Source organism: Malaclemys terrapin, chromosome 4 (genome assembly GCF_027887155.1).
Source record: "Malaclemys terrapin pileata isolate rMalTer1 chromosome 4, rMalTer1.hap1, whole genome shotgun sequence".
Classification (NCBI taxonomy): Eukaryota; Metazoa; Chordata; order Testudines; family Emydidae; genus Malaclemys; species Malaclemys terrapin.
The window spans coordinates 47,750,547-47,768,933 of record NC_071508.1 but is presented as its reverse complement, the minus strand read 5'-3'; the positions used below and the strand labels follow the sequence as shown (position 1 = coordinate 47,768,933).

Here is an 18,387-nt window from a genome sequence, read left to right as displayed (position 1 = left end):
TGAGGACTAAGCCAATGACTTAACCACAAGGCTATCCTTCCAGACCTTTGGAAAGGGTACTATGTTAGTGTGTCAGATGCTCCTCTTCTTCCTTTATTGCCTCCCACCAGCAAAAAAAACTTCAGTCAGAAAATGGGGGAACCCCTTTGAAAGAGAAATTTCCCTGCCATACCCACTGACCCAAATCAACAGGCGAATAAATTCAAAAGAACCTATGAGATATTAAAAGAATCCTCAGAGCCAAAGTCTTGAAGTCAACTAGGCTTGTGCAGTGTGGCGCTTTTGGGTGAAAGTTAAAACTCAGCTATTGGTTCTGGGAATCAGGGCCATTTCCAGGTAGTTTTATTCTATTCTGTTCTTTACAAGTTCTTATTCCACACTCATCACCATAATATCTGAGTGCCTTCCAGGAGTGAATTAAGGATTGTGAGTATCATTATCATTTGTCATGTGTGGTTTGTTGTCTCTCTCATCCCTGTCTCAAGGGAAGAAGTGTGTGTGCAGTTTTGGTTGGTAGGGATTTTTTTGTTTAGTTCTTGTGGGAGGTTTTTTCCTACTGTCTTGGACTGGCCCCTGAGAAACTGCTGTCTCCTGCACAGACAAATTTACTCTCATTGTAGAAAGTTCTCTTCTGCTAGAGAAGCAGAGTTATCAGCCACAGACTTCACCAGAAAGCATTAGGCATTTTTTTAGATATCCTGGGGCCAGGCCAGGAGTGTCTTGGAGATAAGAACCAAAACCTTGAAGCAATACTTTTCCTGCCTGGCAGTACTGCTACCAAAATAGGCTACCAAAAATGCTTTCAGATGTTTGCTATCTATTGATCTTTGAGCCACCCAGCCTTGGGTGAACCATCAAGAATTATGCCAGAAGGAGGAAGTGTATATTCTAGTTCTGAAGGAAGTATACTGAGCACAGATGATGAGGGGTGAGAGAGGAAGGTGGAAGTTAGCAGTATTTATTATCACAATAAAAACCTTGCATACATTAGTTGGGAGTTGGGTAATGTAATAAAAACTCGTGGTATTCCTGACACTTCCGTGAAATGAGTCAAGCATTGGCAGGGCTGTAGCCTAACTGTCTTAGATCTCTCTATATGATAACCCTACTGTAAAAGTAAAGCAACTTACTGTCTGTTCTTTTGATAGGCTTAACCATCATATTGCGTTGGATCATGGCTTAAGCCCTCTTGTACCTAGGGTGACCAGATAGCAAGTGTGAAAAATCGGGACAGGGGTGGGGTGTAATTGGCACCTATAATGAGAAAAAGCCCCAAATATTGGGACTGTCCCAATAAAATCGGGACATCTCGTCACCCTACTTGTACCTACATATATTTCACATAATTTGGAAATGACTGGAGTTTTTCATGTGAAGGAGGGCTTGATATGGCATCTTCAACTGACTTTAATACTTTGGAAGCTCACGGTCCTTCTGAAAAAAAAAAAAAGACGAGATTGGACACTGAACACTTTTTATCTTTTCTTTATCTTCTTAGTATCACTAATTTAGAATTGAAGCCTGGTTTTGAATGGAACCCACCTTAACACATGCAGACTAGTAGACTGCTTTGTGGACAATTAGCAGCCATTGTGTATCTGTTTGTAATACAGGTATGCAGCTCAGAAGCCACCTTTAATTCCCTAATACACTGGAAAGCCTGTGGGGAGTTTGGAACTTTGGCATGGATCCTCCCTAAAGCTTCCTCTACCACTTGAGTCAGATGGGCAGCTTCCTTGGTTCACGGCTGCTGCTGTTCTCCCTGCTTCGGCTGCCGGTGTAAACTTGGAAGATTTTCTTCTTTTTCATGAGTGAGATCTCCCAAGCTGTTTGGCAAGATGATAAGCCTCGAACGAACGCATTTGACTCTCACTATTAAAAATCTGCCCACTCTTGCACAATGCCAAAGCACGAGCAGGCATATATTACAATAGCACATCTAAAAATACCATACTCCTGCTTGCTCTGCTCATAGCTGCAAAAGTACACCACTCGCAACAAAGCGATTCAAAAAGGAATGCTGTGTTCCTTGCCCTTATCCCAGCAGCTGCCACCTAGCTATAGAATTCCAACCCAGCTTCCACCTTCGTATTAATTCATGTATTTCCTCTCTTTAATACAAGAGTAAATAATCCAAGAGCCAACCTTCGCCACGCAGTCAATTGTTGCTTCTCAACGGCAGTCCCATTGGACCACTAGCAGAGCCAGTTCAATGGCTTGACAGCATTTCTGGTATCTCTAACATCATTTTCTCAGACTCACAGGAAGGTTCTCTTGGCAGAAGAGTTCACAGCAGGAATGTCTTTAGAGCATAACTCTTTGTAATATATGCTATGTTGCATTTTTTTTAAATGGTGTGTTTTGTGGGAAATGCTCTCTATTTTAAAGAACTGCCTGTTTGGTTTAGAATTAGAAACCCAAACAAATACTCCCTCAGATGATATAGATTCATAGATTCATAGACTCTAGGACTGGAAGGGACCTCGAGAGGTCATCAAGTCCAGTCCCCTGCCCTCATGGCAGGACCAAATACTGTCTAGACCATCCCTGATAGACATTTATCTAACCTACTCTTAAATATCTCCAGAGATGGAGATTCCACGACCTCCCTAGGCAACCTCCCTATCTGTCTGTCTATAGCAACAGACAGTGTATAAACCTCCATGGACAGGACAGAACATCAGTCCTCTCTCAAATAGCCCCCGTTCGTTACTAAACACAAAGGGACAGATCCTAGGCTGATGTAAATAGGCGTAGTTTCATTCAGGTCAGTGCCCGGTGCCACAGATACCTGGTGGGTTTTTTTCCAGCAATGACTACTTAAAAGGGACGCTATCGTGATTTTTAGCTCTCACCAATGACTTTCCTTCAACCATGGTCCCATTATTGAATTACTTTCCATTATTTTCTAAATAATACCTATCTCTAATGGGTTATTTTTGTCGGTAGTATTTTGGCGGGGGGGAGAAAAGCATTGTGGATCTGAAAATATATGAAAGCTATAGGCTTTGTTTAATAGTAAACAAACTAAGGAGTGTCTGGCTTTGATTACTCACTGCCGGGTGCACGAGAGATCTAGCATTTGGTCTGTTGTGGTGCTGGCATCATTTTAAAATATTCTACACAGCTTTTGTCTGTCTAAACAAGCATATAGCTTGATGAAAAATAAGGGTGTTGGAGAGAGAAGGCTGTTTGCCTTTGATGGGAGTGCCTGGCTTTCTGTTTTAATAACAATAGTTCAGCCTCTTATAGATTGATCAGTGAATGGTGTGATCTTTAAGCATTCAGAAGCAGAACACTGTAACATGAATGCCTGTTCCATTCATCAGGTCAACACAGGCTGGGTTGAAAACCCTGACCACAAAATAAACTGTTAACATAGTCTGTTAAGTTCTCACTTTTAAAAAACTCTAAAATGTACATAAATATCAGTATCATGTTAGAAGGCATCAAAATAACTGATGCACTCTGTTGGCTTCAAAGACATAAGGTCTTGGATATTGAAGGATAAACCTCAAAAGGGTTTGGATAAGTACTTCAAAGTCTGGATGCTTTGTAGATTCTCTGGAGACTGCTAAATATGGATTAAAAAAACTTACCAAAATAGGCTTTTTTGCAGTATTTCACCCCCTTGAGGCTCTGTTTCTGGTCAGAGTCCAAAAGTCCAGAATTGTGCAAAAATGTAAATTAATTAACCAAACATTTCAGAACCATCCAATAGGTCTGAGTCTAAAATTGGGCAAGGGATTCCACAAAAGTACAGGATCTGCCTATGCAGAATAGCTAGCAGGGAAGGGGTTTTGGATTCTCACTGATCTCTGCCACAGTCTGTCCACTAGATTTGAGTCCATGGCTGGATTTATATTTTTTTGTATTTTTTTTTTCAAGGAATTTGGTTTTGAATTAGCCTCCAGAGGGAGCCTATCCAGTTGTTGGAGTCCAATGGAAACAGATTGAAACTGACAGAGTAAGCAGTAGTGTTCAAATGTCATTCAGTGGTTCATATTGGCTTTTACATAAATGGAAAGTCAAATGAAAGTCAGACATTGCTTAGTTTTACTTTTTTATTAAAGGAAACAAAAATGCTTTTGCCCACTTTTTTTCTTGTCATGGGAAATAGACATGCATAAGATCTATGGGTACAATTTTCAAAAGTCCTTCAGCATTCTAGAAGCCTAAGTGCCATTTTTCAAAAGTGATTTAAACAGTAAAGAGCTAAGTCCCATTGATTTTCAATGAGGTTTAGGCTCCTAAGAACCTGCAACAGTTTTGAAAATGGCATTTAGCCTCCTAAGTCACTGAAGCATTTTTTAACCAAGAAAATAAAGCTACAATAATTCAAAGTCTCACGTTGTGGTATTAACCTAGATTCTCCATGGAGTTTGCTTTTGCTTTGTTGTATTTAATGTATGTTTAATGATGATTTATCTGTATAAAGGCTATGGATAAACTTTGATTGCTTTCTTTAGTAGAAAAATGAGCCTGATTCTCCACGTGCAAGTCATTTACACCTTTGTAGAGTGAGCAAAAAGTGAGTGTAAAACATTGCTTTTCAGATTTGGTATCGTTTTTACATCCACTTTGCATGGAGGTAATAATTAGGCAAGGTGCAAGGCGGTGGAGAGTCAAGCCACAGGAATTCATTCTCAGTATAAATAATAGAATCACAGAAATGTAGGGCTGGAAGGGGCTGTGAGAGGTCATCTAGTCCAGCCCCCCGCACTGAGGCAGGACCAACGTATGTATTAAATGACATTTAGTACATAATTTGGGCATTTCACTATAATGAAGCATATGTTTCACAAAGCAATATTTCCTCGCTAAGGCTCCAATTCAGGAAAACATGCCTATTGAGGAAAGCACTTACGGACATGCTTAACTTTAGACACATGCTAAGTTCCACTGATGTCAATGGGATTTAAGCACATATGTTTAAATGCTTTCTTAAAAAGCAATCAGTTTATGCAGATGCTTAAATGCTCTCCTGAATTGGAGCCTAAAGGGCCGATCCTGCAAACATTCTAAAGGACTTAGTTTTTACAACCACACTCACAGTAGTAAGCACTAAGCCTGTTAGAAAGTGTTTGTGGGATCAGGCCATAAGTAAGCCAGAGACATCCAGAGAGAAGTGATTTATTAGCTTTAACAAGGTGTTTAGACAAGGTGGTGAAACTCCTTTGGCCACTCTCCTGAATCCATCTCCATCATTGTCCAATACACCTTCTGGGCTCTGACCCTTCTCTATTGCCTTCTGATAACTCTTGTTATTTTCACACTAGTTCTCCTTACACTCCTGCATGGCTGCAGGGCTCCTTGTTTCTCAAAACTGCAAGATATACTGGCTGTAATTCCCTCATTTTTCATGAAGTCTCTTAGGTATCTATCTCTGCATCACCAAACCTGCACCTCTCTAGTCTGATACTTTTACACTAATTGCTCAGTATACCTGTCATTATCATTACTTCTTTATCCTGTTACCACAGTATTTCTCTGTGTATGTGCAGTGGAGTTCTTTTGAAGGCTAGTAGGCTATGGCACTTCTGACAGATTGGCTCTGTAATGAAATGGAAATGTGTCACATGCATTAATACATAGTGGGGAGAATGTCAGTGTTTGACTAATTCAGGACAACATAAATTAGCACAGAACTGAACGATCGTGATCGTTAAGAATTGCAATTGTGGAGCTGTGCTACTGTTGTTGTATCAGGTGTGGTTATATGATGACCACTGTTTTTAACGTTGTTGTTATTATAGTTAGCAATTGAGATCACTCTGATTTAGAAAGTTTCCTTTTTCGACATAGGCTAAATTGTTAACAAAGCCTAGTCACAAATGCACTCTGTGCCAAGCAGCAAACATGGTTCACTATTGTGCATATCCTGCTTCCGTGGCCAAATTAATTTATAAGTGAGGAACGGGTAATATTTGGAAGAAATTAATTTTTAGACGCATATAGGACCCTGAGCATCCAGGTTTAGCATACTAATGAAAGGATGACATATTGCCAAGCTGCCTGCTCTCTCCCATGTTATTTCTTCAGACATGAAGCAGCAAGGTTTTCCATATGTGGCATTCAGCTTCTTTTCATTATTATTTTTATTATACATCCATGGTGGCATAGCACAGTGCAGTGAATAGTAATAGTAATCTCAGTGGCTGGAAATGTATTATAATACTTCTAGATCCTGATTCTGAACTCATTGTCCCTGGTGCAAAATCAGGAGTAACTCCAGTGAAGCCAATGGAGGTAGACTGTTGTAAAACTGATGTGAGAGGAGAATCAGGCCTCTAATAATTAATTAAATCCATCCAGAGGAACTGGACTGCAAGGGTGAAATTCTGGCTCCACTGAAGTCAATGCCAAAACTCCAATTGACTTCAGTGGGGTCAGTATTGCACCCCAAGTTGTGTGTGTGAAGCTATATATCAAATATGAAGTGGTATCATATATAATAATAAACTGCAGAGTCGTCTGATAGATAGACTAGGTATGGAACTTATGGTGGTGATTATCAGTGTGAGACTAGAATGGCTGCGCTATTCACAAGTAGCAAAGTCACCAAGTGCGTTATGCAGGTTGTCCCAAACAATTGCAGATAAAGGCCCATATTTTTTTGAAAAACGAAAGCTTGGTTTCTGAAACACAGTTCTGCAGAAAGGCGTGAAATCTGAGACAACTTTTTGGTGGAAATGGTAGGGTATGCGGGACCCTGGTTATAAAGTGTAAGTGTCCTTACAAGAAGCAATTTTAAAAATAGCCCAATGAAGTTTGGCTGTTTTTTTTTTTTTTTTTTTAATCCAACTTTGGGCTGAGAATAGTACAAGAAGGTCCAGCTAACTGTTGAGCTGCTGGTTCCTTTGTCATTATAAAATGTGGAGTCCTGAATGTGTGCAGTTAATGGAGAGTTTGGGAGCAGCAGTAAGATGCGGCAAGGGTTACAGTGCAAAGCAGCTATGCCCAAGTCTGCTTGCTTCTCAATCAATAGAAAAGTAGGGTTGAATTCAGGTTCTTTTTGTTTGTATGTGTGTGGTGCTGTGGTCACCAAAAAATTCAAAGCTTGAGTCATTTTTGCCTTTGTGATATTTCAAAAGCATATTTCACGGCATTTAGAAGAGTCACTTATTTAAAAGCTAAAAATACATCATTGAGACTGTACTAACTGAAGACTTAAGGTTCAAGGGCCCAATCCTGGAAACCCTTATTGATGTAAACAGTCTTTATTGATGCAAGTAGTCCTATTGACTACTGTGAGACTACGCACATGAGGAAAGACTGTGCAGGACTGGGCCCGAAACTGCTGATGTTACTGAACTGGGTGTGAGCTCAAGAATCAATAAATTTGAACCATTGTATGGTGGTGTCTATTCTCTTTTTTCTTACAGTGGTCAATGTGCTTTTGAAATGCAGAAAAGCATCCGATGTAAACATGCATATGGCAGGAGAATGTAGAAATCCCTTGTAGAATAAAAGAAGCTGGTACAATGGTACTCTACCGAAACAGGCCCTAATCAAACTAAGAAATAAAATTAATAGTAATAATAATATTCTGTACGTAGACAGTGACTTTCAATAAGAGTCTCCAAAATCGGTGTAAAGATTTAATCTACATGGACTGGATCCAAGCAAACCACCACTGACTCAAAGTCAGAAGTCTAATTTAATGTTATAAGCCAGGGAGACTACACCCACGTACAGACTAATCAGAAGTTGGTTTCAATTTTGGTTTTAACCCTGAACCATTTTGTGTGGGAAAGGAAGCACATCTAACTAGCAGTGGCTGTATTTCTCCCTAAACCTAACATTGGTGGATTTCTTCTCATTTTATTATGTCTGAGATGGCTGAGGTGGGTGTCATCATTTGCTAATGAGGCTCCCCTGGTTCTCCTTTTCAGATGAGAAATCGTTGTATCACATCTAGCCAGGGCCAGATGCGTCATAAAGACAGGACTTGTGGTTGCCTAGGTCAGCAGAACATTCCCAAACTGTTTGTGAGAGTGACTGCAGGCTGCTAGGGGCTGACATATATTGATCTGATTAAGGGCAGGCAGGGGACTCTTAGAGGTGCCTCTGCATTGAGCCAACCAAAAATTCATCACCTTTTCACAGGAACTCCTGACTAAGGAACTGCTTGTTTTTGGTTATGCTGAAAGAAGAACAACAAACCCCAAATATCCTCAATAACCACTTGGAGACTGATTTTCCTAGAGGCCGAACACCCAGAGCACCCCCTGGTTAAAGTGGAGCTGTGGGAGCTCAGAACTTAAGAAAATCATCTCATGTGACTCGTGCCTGGAAACCCATGTGGATTCTCTTGCACCCAGCAGGGCTAAAGAAAGTCAGCAGGGATTCCCCAGCAGGGATTCCTCTGGATTCTTGGGGCCACTGCTGAGCAGCAAAACCAGATGGCCTCTCTGCCTCCTCTCCCACTGCTCCACTTGGTGACTTACAGCCATCAGGAAGTGGCAGGTGGGCATCAGGAAAGAGCAGGCAGGACAGAAGGTGAGTAGAAAAAACTTGCTTCAGCGCCATAATCTCCCAGGCACCCAACCCAGCAAACTGCCCCAAAATCCTCCAGCCGTCTCACCACACATGCACTCAGCTTCTCAAGCACCCACTGCACACACTCACAGAGTTACCCCAGGACCCACCAGGTATCCCATCTCCCTAACAGCACAGCATCCCACCACTCATGCAGCTGACTCTGGAATTTCTCATCAACAACTTGAGTTTCCCCAAGCATCTCCTCCAGCTGCTTCCCTCACCTTCCCTGGAAATGGGGTTCCTGTGTGTGTGAGGAGGGGGCTGTCCCATCTGTCACTTCTGAGGAATAACAAGGAGCCTGCTGAGCCCATTTTCTCCTAGGGCTTGAGGTGGGGAAGGAAGGAGGTAGGTGGGCCCCTTTGTCTCAACTCTGCCACTGCTTGTGGAGGAGATTGGAGAAGGAACTGTCATTCATCCATGAGAAATTTCATACCTGGAGCTGCCCAGAGCCCCGGAGCTTTGTGCAACCCTTACACCTGTGAGCATTGGCATAACTATCCTGTGAGTGTAAGCACCACTTGTGGGAACAGGAGTAGCATGACTGAGCCCTAGAAATTAAAGCTAGTCAAACAGTTTTATGATGTCTACATGGAACCTGAGTGACGGGGCTGCTTGCTGGTGGTGAGTCCTGTGCCACCGGGGGAATGACTTTCACACAGATTTGTGGAATGGAGAATCAGAATACAGGGTACCAAGTCATTTGAAAAGAGGCTTAGTTTATATTTGAAAAATAGAGCAGATTAATAATAGTAATTAAATGGGCCAAATACTGCTGATTTGCAACAGATCTTACTCAGGGAAAACTCCCATTGAAATTTCATGGCTGTTCAAAAGTGGCAATTTATTATTATTATTATTAACCTTACAGTAGCACCTACAGGCCCCATCCAAGATTTGGTCCCTATCATGCTAGGTATTGTACATGCACATAATGAGAGACAATCCTTGCCTTGAAGAGCTTACAAACTCAATAGGCAAGATGGACAAAGGTTGGGAGAAAAGTATTGTTCTCCCCATATTCCTGGGGAACTGAGACAGAGAGAAACAAAGTGTCCAAGGTTACGCAGGAAGTCTAGGGCACACCCAAGAATTAAACCAAGACTCCTTGTCTAGTATCTTAATAACAAGATCTCCAGTTTCTTAAGTTGTTGGGGGTGCCACAATCATTCTGCTTTGCCTTACAGTTCTCATGCTCTATAGGCTCCAAGAGAAATGACTCCAGTTGCCAAATTGTGCGAAGAATGTTGTTTGTTTGTTCGTTCTCCTTGCTGTACCTACCACAGCTGGCTGCTGCAGCACACTGGTTGGATTGTTTTAGCAACTCTGCAGTTACCTGAGAGGTATTTTTGTGGCATAGTTATGGTCTGGCTCTGCTTCTGTACCTTCCAGAAAGGTTTCAGAGAGTGGTGGGGCCAATGTCCTTCAACTGAAAATTCCCACCAGTCTCTCGTGTGTCTGTCAAGGAAAGAGCGGAGAAAGCCAAATTGAAACAAACCAACCCACTTCTATATCTTTCTCATCTTATTATCTAAGGGCCAGATCTCCAGATGGTATACATTGGTGTAGCTACACCAGCTGAGGATCTGGCCTTAAATTTCTCCTTTGTGCTATCAAAACACTTCAACTATCTACATCAAGGTGAGATTTCTGAATATACTTATAGTTTAGAACTATACAGGATGGTACAGGATGAAATTTTCTTGATTGTTATTCAGAAAATGGCTACATGTGGTTTTTAGTTGAACTGTAAATCCTGCGTTGATTTAAGAATTATATTGAGCTGTGGGGCCCCAATCCTGCAACTGGTAGCATGTGGGGTATAGTGCTGTACCAGCCTGGAGCCCCATGAAAGCCAGCGAGGCTCTGCTTGGGCACAGCCATCCATGCACACATTATCCACTGCAGGATCAAGGCCTAATTCTTCATAGATAAGCAGGGCTGGATTTCCAGTTAGACACAGTAGGCACGTGCCTAGGGACGCCGGCGTTCTGGGGGCGACTTACCTCTCTAAAAGTATGTGCAACATGAAGGTCAGCTGTAGGAAGGGGTGGCACTGAAGATGCTATGCCTAGGGGCGCGTAAGATGTAAATCCGGCCCTGTGGATAAGGCCAAAAACACTGCCAGCCCCTTTCCTTTCACATGTCAGTAGGCCCATATTTCCCTGCTCTGACATCACTACATTCCTCACTCCATCTTTATAAGATTCATAAACTCACACACAGCAACTCGGATTTGGGAACGGGAGACTATGGCCCTGATCCTGCAAACACCTGCGCGTTTGCTTAACATTAAGCATGTGAGCACTGGTAGATTTCAGTGGCCTTGATGGTCACCTGATGCAGTTCTTGCTGCTGTACGGGTTGTCATTGCCCTAGAATGGCATAATGCTAACACTGCACATCAACAAATGGCTTGTACAAGCTGAGGATGTAGTGAGTGTGTGACCAAGAAGACAACTAGTCTAAGGAGTGCTATTGCAATGAGTAGCACCTTCACCTCTTTTTTCTCCCTTCACCTTTCATGCGACTTAGGTCAGCAGAAGGCAAAAGAGTAGACCCAGTCTTAGGGTTACCATACGTCCGGATTTTCCCAGACATGTCCAGCTTTTTGGGCTCCAAATCCCCGTCCGGGGGGAAATCCCAAAAAGCCGGACATGTCTGGGAAAATCGGGACATGCGGGGCTGGCCGTGCGGGTGCTCGGGGGCCGGGCCGGCGGTGCGGTACCGGGGGGCCCGGGGGCCGGGCTGGCGGAGTGGGGCCAGGCCGGGCCAGGGGCTTGGGGGCCGGGACGGGCCGGCGGAGCGGGGCCGGGCCGGGCTGGGGGCTCCGGGGCCGGGCCGGCGATACGGGGCCGGGCCGGGCCGGCAGTACGGTGCCGGGCCGGCGGTGCCGGGCCGGGGGCTCCGGGGCCGGGACGGCGGTGCCGGGCCGGGGGCTCGAGGAACGGGCTGGCGGTGCCGGGCTGGGGGCTCGGGAGACGGGCCGGCAGTGCCGGGACAGCGGTGCGGAGGGCTGGGCTGGGGACCGGCGGTGCAGTGCCGGGGGTGCTCGGCCGGGGGCCGGGCCGGGGACCGGCAGTGCTGGGTGGGCCAGGGGTGCTCGGCCGGGCCCGGGGCCGGCACCCCAGGGCCCGAGCCGACCCAGGCTGGAAACGCCGGGGGGGCCAGCCTGGGCCACGCCAACTCCCCCCACACACCCCCTTACCTGCTTCAGGCTTCCCGCGAATCAAATGTTCGCGGGAAGCAGGGGAGGGGGCGGAGACTTGGGGGGGGGCGGAGTTGGGGCGGGGGGGCGGGGCCGGGGCCCCGTAGAGTGTCCTCCTTTCGGAGGCACTAAATATGGTAACCCTACCCAGTCTCCTCTCCTGGAGAAATAGGTCGAGTGGGGAAGAAATGTTTTACATGGGTCTGCCCCAGGTAGAGATTTGGCTTTCTAGGGACCCCACCAGCAGGGGCCTGAAGCAACCTGAGGGCTGGGTGAAAAGATGAGAGCCTACCAGAGGAGCTGGCTGGTGGTGATATACTTCGACTCCCAATCCAGAAGTCCCTTCATGTGTAGTACTCCCATCTGTAGGGTCCATCATGGTAGAGAAGTGACAGAAATCTGTTGGAATGAATATAAAAGGGAAAAAGAAGAACAGGAGTACTTGTGGCACCTTAGAGACTAACAAATTTATTAGAGCATAAGCTTTCCGAAGAAGTGGGCTGTAGTCCACGAAAGCTTATGCTCTAATAAATTTGTTAGTCTCTAAGGTGCCACAAGTACTCCTGTTCTTCTTTTTGCGGATACAGACTAACACGGCTGTTACTCTGAAACTTATAAAAGGGAATTCTCTATTGAGGCTGCTGGACACAGATGGGACCCTGTAGTGCTCTCTGGCTTTCTAGTTCCTAGACTAAATAGAGCCTCTATTGCCTAATGTCATCACACAGGATCCACAGGGGTTTCCTGACACTCCGAGGGAGCATGTCCACTGCATGGAAACATTTCTATTCCTTCCCACATGAGAGTAGCTGATGCCCCAGGGGGTGCTAGTAGGGGCTGCAGTGGTGAGAAATCCGCATTGTACTTTGAGCACCTTGTCGCAAAGCTGTCCATGATAGAGTGCCCCCTCTAGGAGTTACATGGTGAGTACACACATCTGAGTCCAATTATCCCCCACTCTAGCAGGTATTGTAGAGGGCTGGCGCTCCATCCTCTGGCTGAGGCCTCTGGAGTCTCATCCCTTCTCGGGGTCCCCTGCAAAACCACAGAACAGCCCGCGGTAAGTAAATGGGGTGAAACAAAAGAAAGGAAAAGAAAAAACCTGCAGGGAAAAACCCTGGGAATATCACTGTCCACTTTAGAGGCCACTGAGGTTCCAGTATAAGTATCAGTCCTCTTTCCGCCTCTGCTCAGTGGTCCTGCACCATGTATCTGGGAGGAGGGGCTCTGCAGTCTGTCACTCTTCTCTTTAGGGCTGGAGAGGCTCAACAGCCTGTTCCCTTCCTCCGGTTGCCCAGGTCTGAGAGGAGTTCCCTCTCTTTTAACTCCTCCTCCAGTCCTGCCACGATTTGCAGGTGTGGAGGGCAGGGCCATTACAGCCCAAAGCAGGTCCTTAACCCCTTCCATGCTAGTGAGGGGTTTATATACTCCGTTATATAGACGGGGCAGGCCACAGTCTGGCTGCAAATTAAGTCCTGAGTAGCTCTTGATTGTGTTGCTTCTGTGGTTGCCAGCCACGCAGTGTGAGTATAACTACTTCAAGTATGGTTGGGGATTGTGCCTTTTTATTTTCTGAACCTTGGACAACTGCATAATTTATTAATAACCAAATGCAAGCGGGGTAATAATTTGCAAATGTCTGAGGGTAGGTCTGCAGTGCAGGCAGAGGTGTGACTGCAGTGCAGCAGCACAGGTGGCCGCATGGGATGTACAAGCCCACCCAGGACTCTGGATATGTATTCAAGCATCTAGCCTGTGCAGTTTCCTGCACCATCACAGCTTCACTGCTATTGTTATTTGAGCTAGGTAGATAAAAGCTAGCTTGGATATGTCTACAAGTGCTGCACTCACCCCTCTGATTGCAGTGTAGACATACCCAGAGTCTTCACATGCCCTCTTCTGTACTCTGTTGTTGAGTAAATAGGTACAGGCTCTGAACCCCTAGACTAAGGATCACGTTTGTTTGTATAGTTTCCTGTCAAGGGGCAGTCATTAGACTCTAGGAGATGTTCTTTCATGCAGCTTTCCTTGTGAACATAGCCTCCCACATGGGTTTCAGCAGCCTCCCCAGGCAAGAGTCTCTGAGATTGCTGAAATTTCTGATTTGATGAAAGATCTTCTTGTCTCAACAGGTACTATGGTTTCATCAAACCGTGTACTGACAAGCATATGGAATGATGTTTATATGCTCACTTTACTTCTTGTTTGCACAGTGCTTTGTAGATGTAAAATATCATAGGAATGCTAGCTTATTATTATTATTTATTACAGTTATTTTTATCTTACTCGCCTGTAGTTTTGAACAGCGGTTATTCATGAGAAATCTGTGCAACAAGTGGGAGTTTTTCAAACCTTTTCCGGTCAGATTGTGTCCAACCACATGATGCCAGGTGTCTCAATATAACCCTGATATGATGCAAAAGCAAATAGGCTGGTGTATGACAACTGGAGAAGCCAGCAGGTATTTACAGAAGAGCCAGCAATACAAATACAACATCCACCCACCATACAAAGGATAATAAACAAAAATAACAATTGATAATAATAAGGCCTTTTGGCTGATTGCAGATGTGGTCGTGTAATTGCGGAGGCAGTTGCTAGAATCCTCCATGGAGATGCAGGATTATTTTTGCTGACTTACTTTGATATTGGTTCAGGTAAGTTCTCTTATTCCAACATTCAAGCCTATCTCTGAGATAGAGGGAACATGTTCTACGGGGAAAACCTTAGGAACAGCCACATTCAAACAAAAGCTTACGCTTACATTTTATTCTTAAAGGGAAACCCCAGGCAGGGGGAAATTTGGACCCACTTCCAGTGTCTGATGCATTAAAAGCAGGGTGAGATGTAAAAACACTTATTTTCTGAAGGGATCTGTGTATATATTGCTAAGGGAGATAATGAATAATATCTATTTTACTATTTTTGAAGGTATAATAATAATAATAATACATTAGTGGGTCTATGTTGAAAGCTATGACATTGGTGTTTGCTCCTAAGATATGTGCACGTTATGCACTATAACTGTCTGACCCACTTGATGCTTGGAAAACTGTCCTCTAGAAAATAACTTCCAAGCTGCTTGGCAAATGGTGCTTGCACCTTTTCTCAGTGTAGCTCAACTGACAGGTTTCTATCAAACTCGGTATGGCTGGGACCTTTGCAAAATTCACTGAATACTTTTTTTTCACTGTTGCAGGGATTTGCCTTGTTCCTTATAGATGAATTACAAGGAAAGATTTGTAGCCCAGTGGGCTAGTTTGCCTTTATTGTATTTACTGCTTTGCATTATATTCTGCTTTGCATTATATCCAGCAGTAATGCAAGAAACCTACAGGCCTGTGTCATGTAAGACATTAGCTTCAGCAAGTTAGCTTAAGGCTTGAGGCCTCTGACCTTCGAACAAATAAACCACAGATAAATAGCCAAAGGAAACCCCAAGTATTGGGGAGCCAAAAATAAAGTGTTTAAGGGGAAGTTTTGACCACAAGTGCATGATTCAACCACAAAACTGTCATGGCAACAAGTTAACGTATATAACAGGTATATGAGCTACCTAATCACAAGAGGGCCATGGTAACAAATTGGCATACATTTTAATAAGTTGAAATCATTGATATATTAAACTACAGAAGAAAAACACTCCAACATTAGCAAGGTAAGAAAATACAAATAAGGAAAAGGAAAAAATCCCTTACAGAATATGCATCAAACATAGCGGCACCCGTGTAACATATTATAAAAGTTGCATCCCAGCCTAGGGAGGGGGGAAAAGGAGATGTAGTCCGTGGGATGTGCCAGAATGATGGCCACTGGTAATGAGGGAAAAGGTAAAGGTGATGAGGAAGATGATGGCTAACATTTCAGATTGTTCTACAAGGGATGGTGAGAGTATATGGATGTGCAGATGTACATTCTGCAGTATTTTTATGTACCTTACTGAGTTGGGGTGTTTGTGACTGTGCTAAATGTGTTAATAAACTATTTGTAAATATAAACAAGTTCCTATAGTGCAAATGTTGCAACTGGGCGTATCGGGGTTCCCAACTATATAATAATTTAAATAATACAGGGCCTGATCTTGGAACACAAACCTAGTCAACCCTCAAAGTGATAACGGGATTCTTAAGTAAACAATACATATATAATCTATAAATCCGGCTACAGATTGATCTACTTTTCTGTATTTTGCCTGAAGCTTTTGTGAGCCAAGAAACTACTTTTTTTAAATGATATACTGTAAATGTCAAAAGCAGAATCCTGCAAAGAGATGCAGTGTTATTTTTGCTGACTCACTGTAACGTCAGTTCAGGGGTCCTATTAGTTCTAGTGCTCTCTATGCCATCATGCTGCTCTACAGCTTTTCACTTACCCTGGAAATATTCATGAGTACATATTCCACCTTACTTTTTCATTACCCTTCTCTTGCCTCTTGCTGATGTCCAAAGGAGGGGAACTCAGAAATGCAGCTGCATACTCATCCAGAAGGCTCAAACTGGGGGGAAAGGAATGATAAGTTTCTATGTTTCTCCTATGAACCAAGTGTTTCCTACTTGAGTTGCCAAAATGAGGTGCCACACAGTGGATTGTGCAGATCTTCGTAATAGGATAGTCTCTCTTCTTTCTTGCTTGCTTCCATCAGCAGTGAAGTAGTTAATGATGACAATTAATTTATCATCATTGGGCATAACAGTAATAAACTCACTGTGATGAAGGTGGCAGTTCAGACCTCTCAGGGCTTTTTACAAACTCAGACAGATGTCACAGCATCAGTTTGTGCTCTCTTAGTGTTCTCCAGAGTCATAGGTTATATGTAGGAACACCACCTCCCTGAATGATGTTGGCTAAATCGACAGAAGCATTCTTCAGTTGATATACCTACATCTACACTGGGGATTTTGTCAGCACAGCTTTTTCAGTCAGGGATGTGTATGACTGATGTAGCTATGCTGATTTAACTTGTAAGTGTAGACAAATCCATCATAGCTAGAAACTTACTTAAGAAAGAAAGAAAGAAAGCTGAGATTCTAGACACATGATGGCAACTTGTGTGTGGTATGCTCCATACCTACATGCCCCTCCAATATGAGCTCTGTGTGTGCATGTCGTCTCTGGATCACCAATTGAATCTGAGCCAACAATGTGATGCAGTTGGAAAAAAGACTAGTATACTGGGTGTATTCACAGGAATGTCATATGTAAGACATGGGAGGTAACTGTCTTGCCTTACTCAGCACTGGTGAGGCTCAGCTGGAGTATTGTCCAGGTTTGGGTGCCACACTCTAAGAAAAATGTGAACGAACTGGAGAGGGTCCAGAAGAGAACCAAAAACATGGTAAAAGCTTTAGAAAACCTGACCTATGAGGAAAGGTTAAAAAAACATGGCATGTGTAGTCTTGAGAAAAGAAGACTGAGGGGAAACCTGCTAGTCTTCAAATCTGTTAAGGTTTGTTATAAAGAGGACAGTAATCAATTGTTCCACATGTCTACTGAAGGTAGGGCACAAAGTAATGGGCTTAATCGGCAGCAAGTGAAATTTAGGTTAGAAATTAGGGGGAGAAATTAACTGTCAGAGTAGTTAAACTCTGGAATAGTCTTCCAAGGGAGGTTGTGGAATGCCTGTCATTGGTTTTTAAGATTAGGTTTGACAAACACCTGTCCGGGATTGTCTGCCTACGGTTGGTCCTGCCTCAGTGCAGGGGGGTCGACTAGATGACTTCTTTAGGTCCCTTCCAGCCCCACCTTTCTGGGATTCTATGGTTTGAAGCCTTGCAGATCTGAAGGTTGAAGGATCTTAGGAGAGACTAATACCCAGGAAGGGAACAGAAAGCCCTCCTATATACACACTCAAGGAAATGCACGGAATGGCTCCTGAAAAGTGACAGTGATCCTTGCATAGGTGCATCATGAGAGAGAAGAAAGATTGTTCTCTATGACTCCATTCTGAGGTGAATTATCTTGCCCACAGAGTCACTGCACGTGTAACACCGACAGACCCCGGTTGTCAGCAGGCAGGATTGAACCAAGGACCTCTAGAACTTAGTGCATGAGCCTCTACCGCAGGAGCTAAAAGCTGTTAAGTAAGGCTGTGGAGCAGACTCATTTTATCTTTCTCTTTAAGTGGTCTCCGTGCCACTAGATGGGACAAAACACCACACTCAGAAGGTATGCGGGTTACACATGCACATAGCCTTTCCTATGTCTTTCCTTAAATCTCCCTTCAGACTATATGCTTTCTTCAGTCCTTTCTATTTTCTTCTTTCCCTTTTATCTTTTCTTCTTTCCCTCTCACCCCCTGTCAGGGCTGAATCCCCAGTCTGGCACTTCGAGTGCAGAAGGTGGGGGGCCCACAAGGATTCTAAAAATTAATACTTGCCACTCCAGGCTTGTATTAAACTCCCAAGGTTACAGCTTTTCTCTGACCTTGGCTTAGTAAACGCGGCCACCACCCAAATGCAAAGAACCCCCTGGACTCAGGAAGGAACACTTGGGAATTCCTCCCTGTAGGTACCCTCAAGCCCTTACACACACAGAGACACCAGAGAAGAGCTGAGAAAGAAAAAGAAAATTAGCTGTTGCGACCAGCTAATCAAGCAACATGCTTGATTCTTGATTCTTCAACCTCTTGGTCCTGCTTT

At 43.9% G+C, this 18,387-nt stretch overlaps 1 protein-coding gene across 4 annotated transcripts in view; it reads left to right on the top strand.

Moving 5' to 3' along the window:
• OSBPL5 (oxysterol binding protein like 5) overlaps positions 1-18,387 on the top strand; it is a 213,846-nt gene that overhangs the window by 69,011 nt on the left and 126,448 nt on the right. The window contains exon 1 of one of the 4 annotated variants that reach the window (XM_054027033.1): positions 8,484-8,502. The exons of 2 other annotated variants lie outside the window; for them this stretch is intronic. The gene's annotated coding sequence lies outside the window, so the exon portion shown is untranslated. Of the gene's footprint in view, positions 1-8,483; positions 8,503-17,895; positions 17,915-18,387 lie in introns of those variants that run through there. One more of the 4 variants, XM_054027034.1, reaches the window with a different exon arrangement.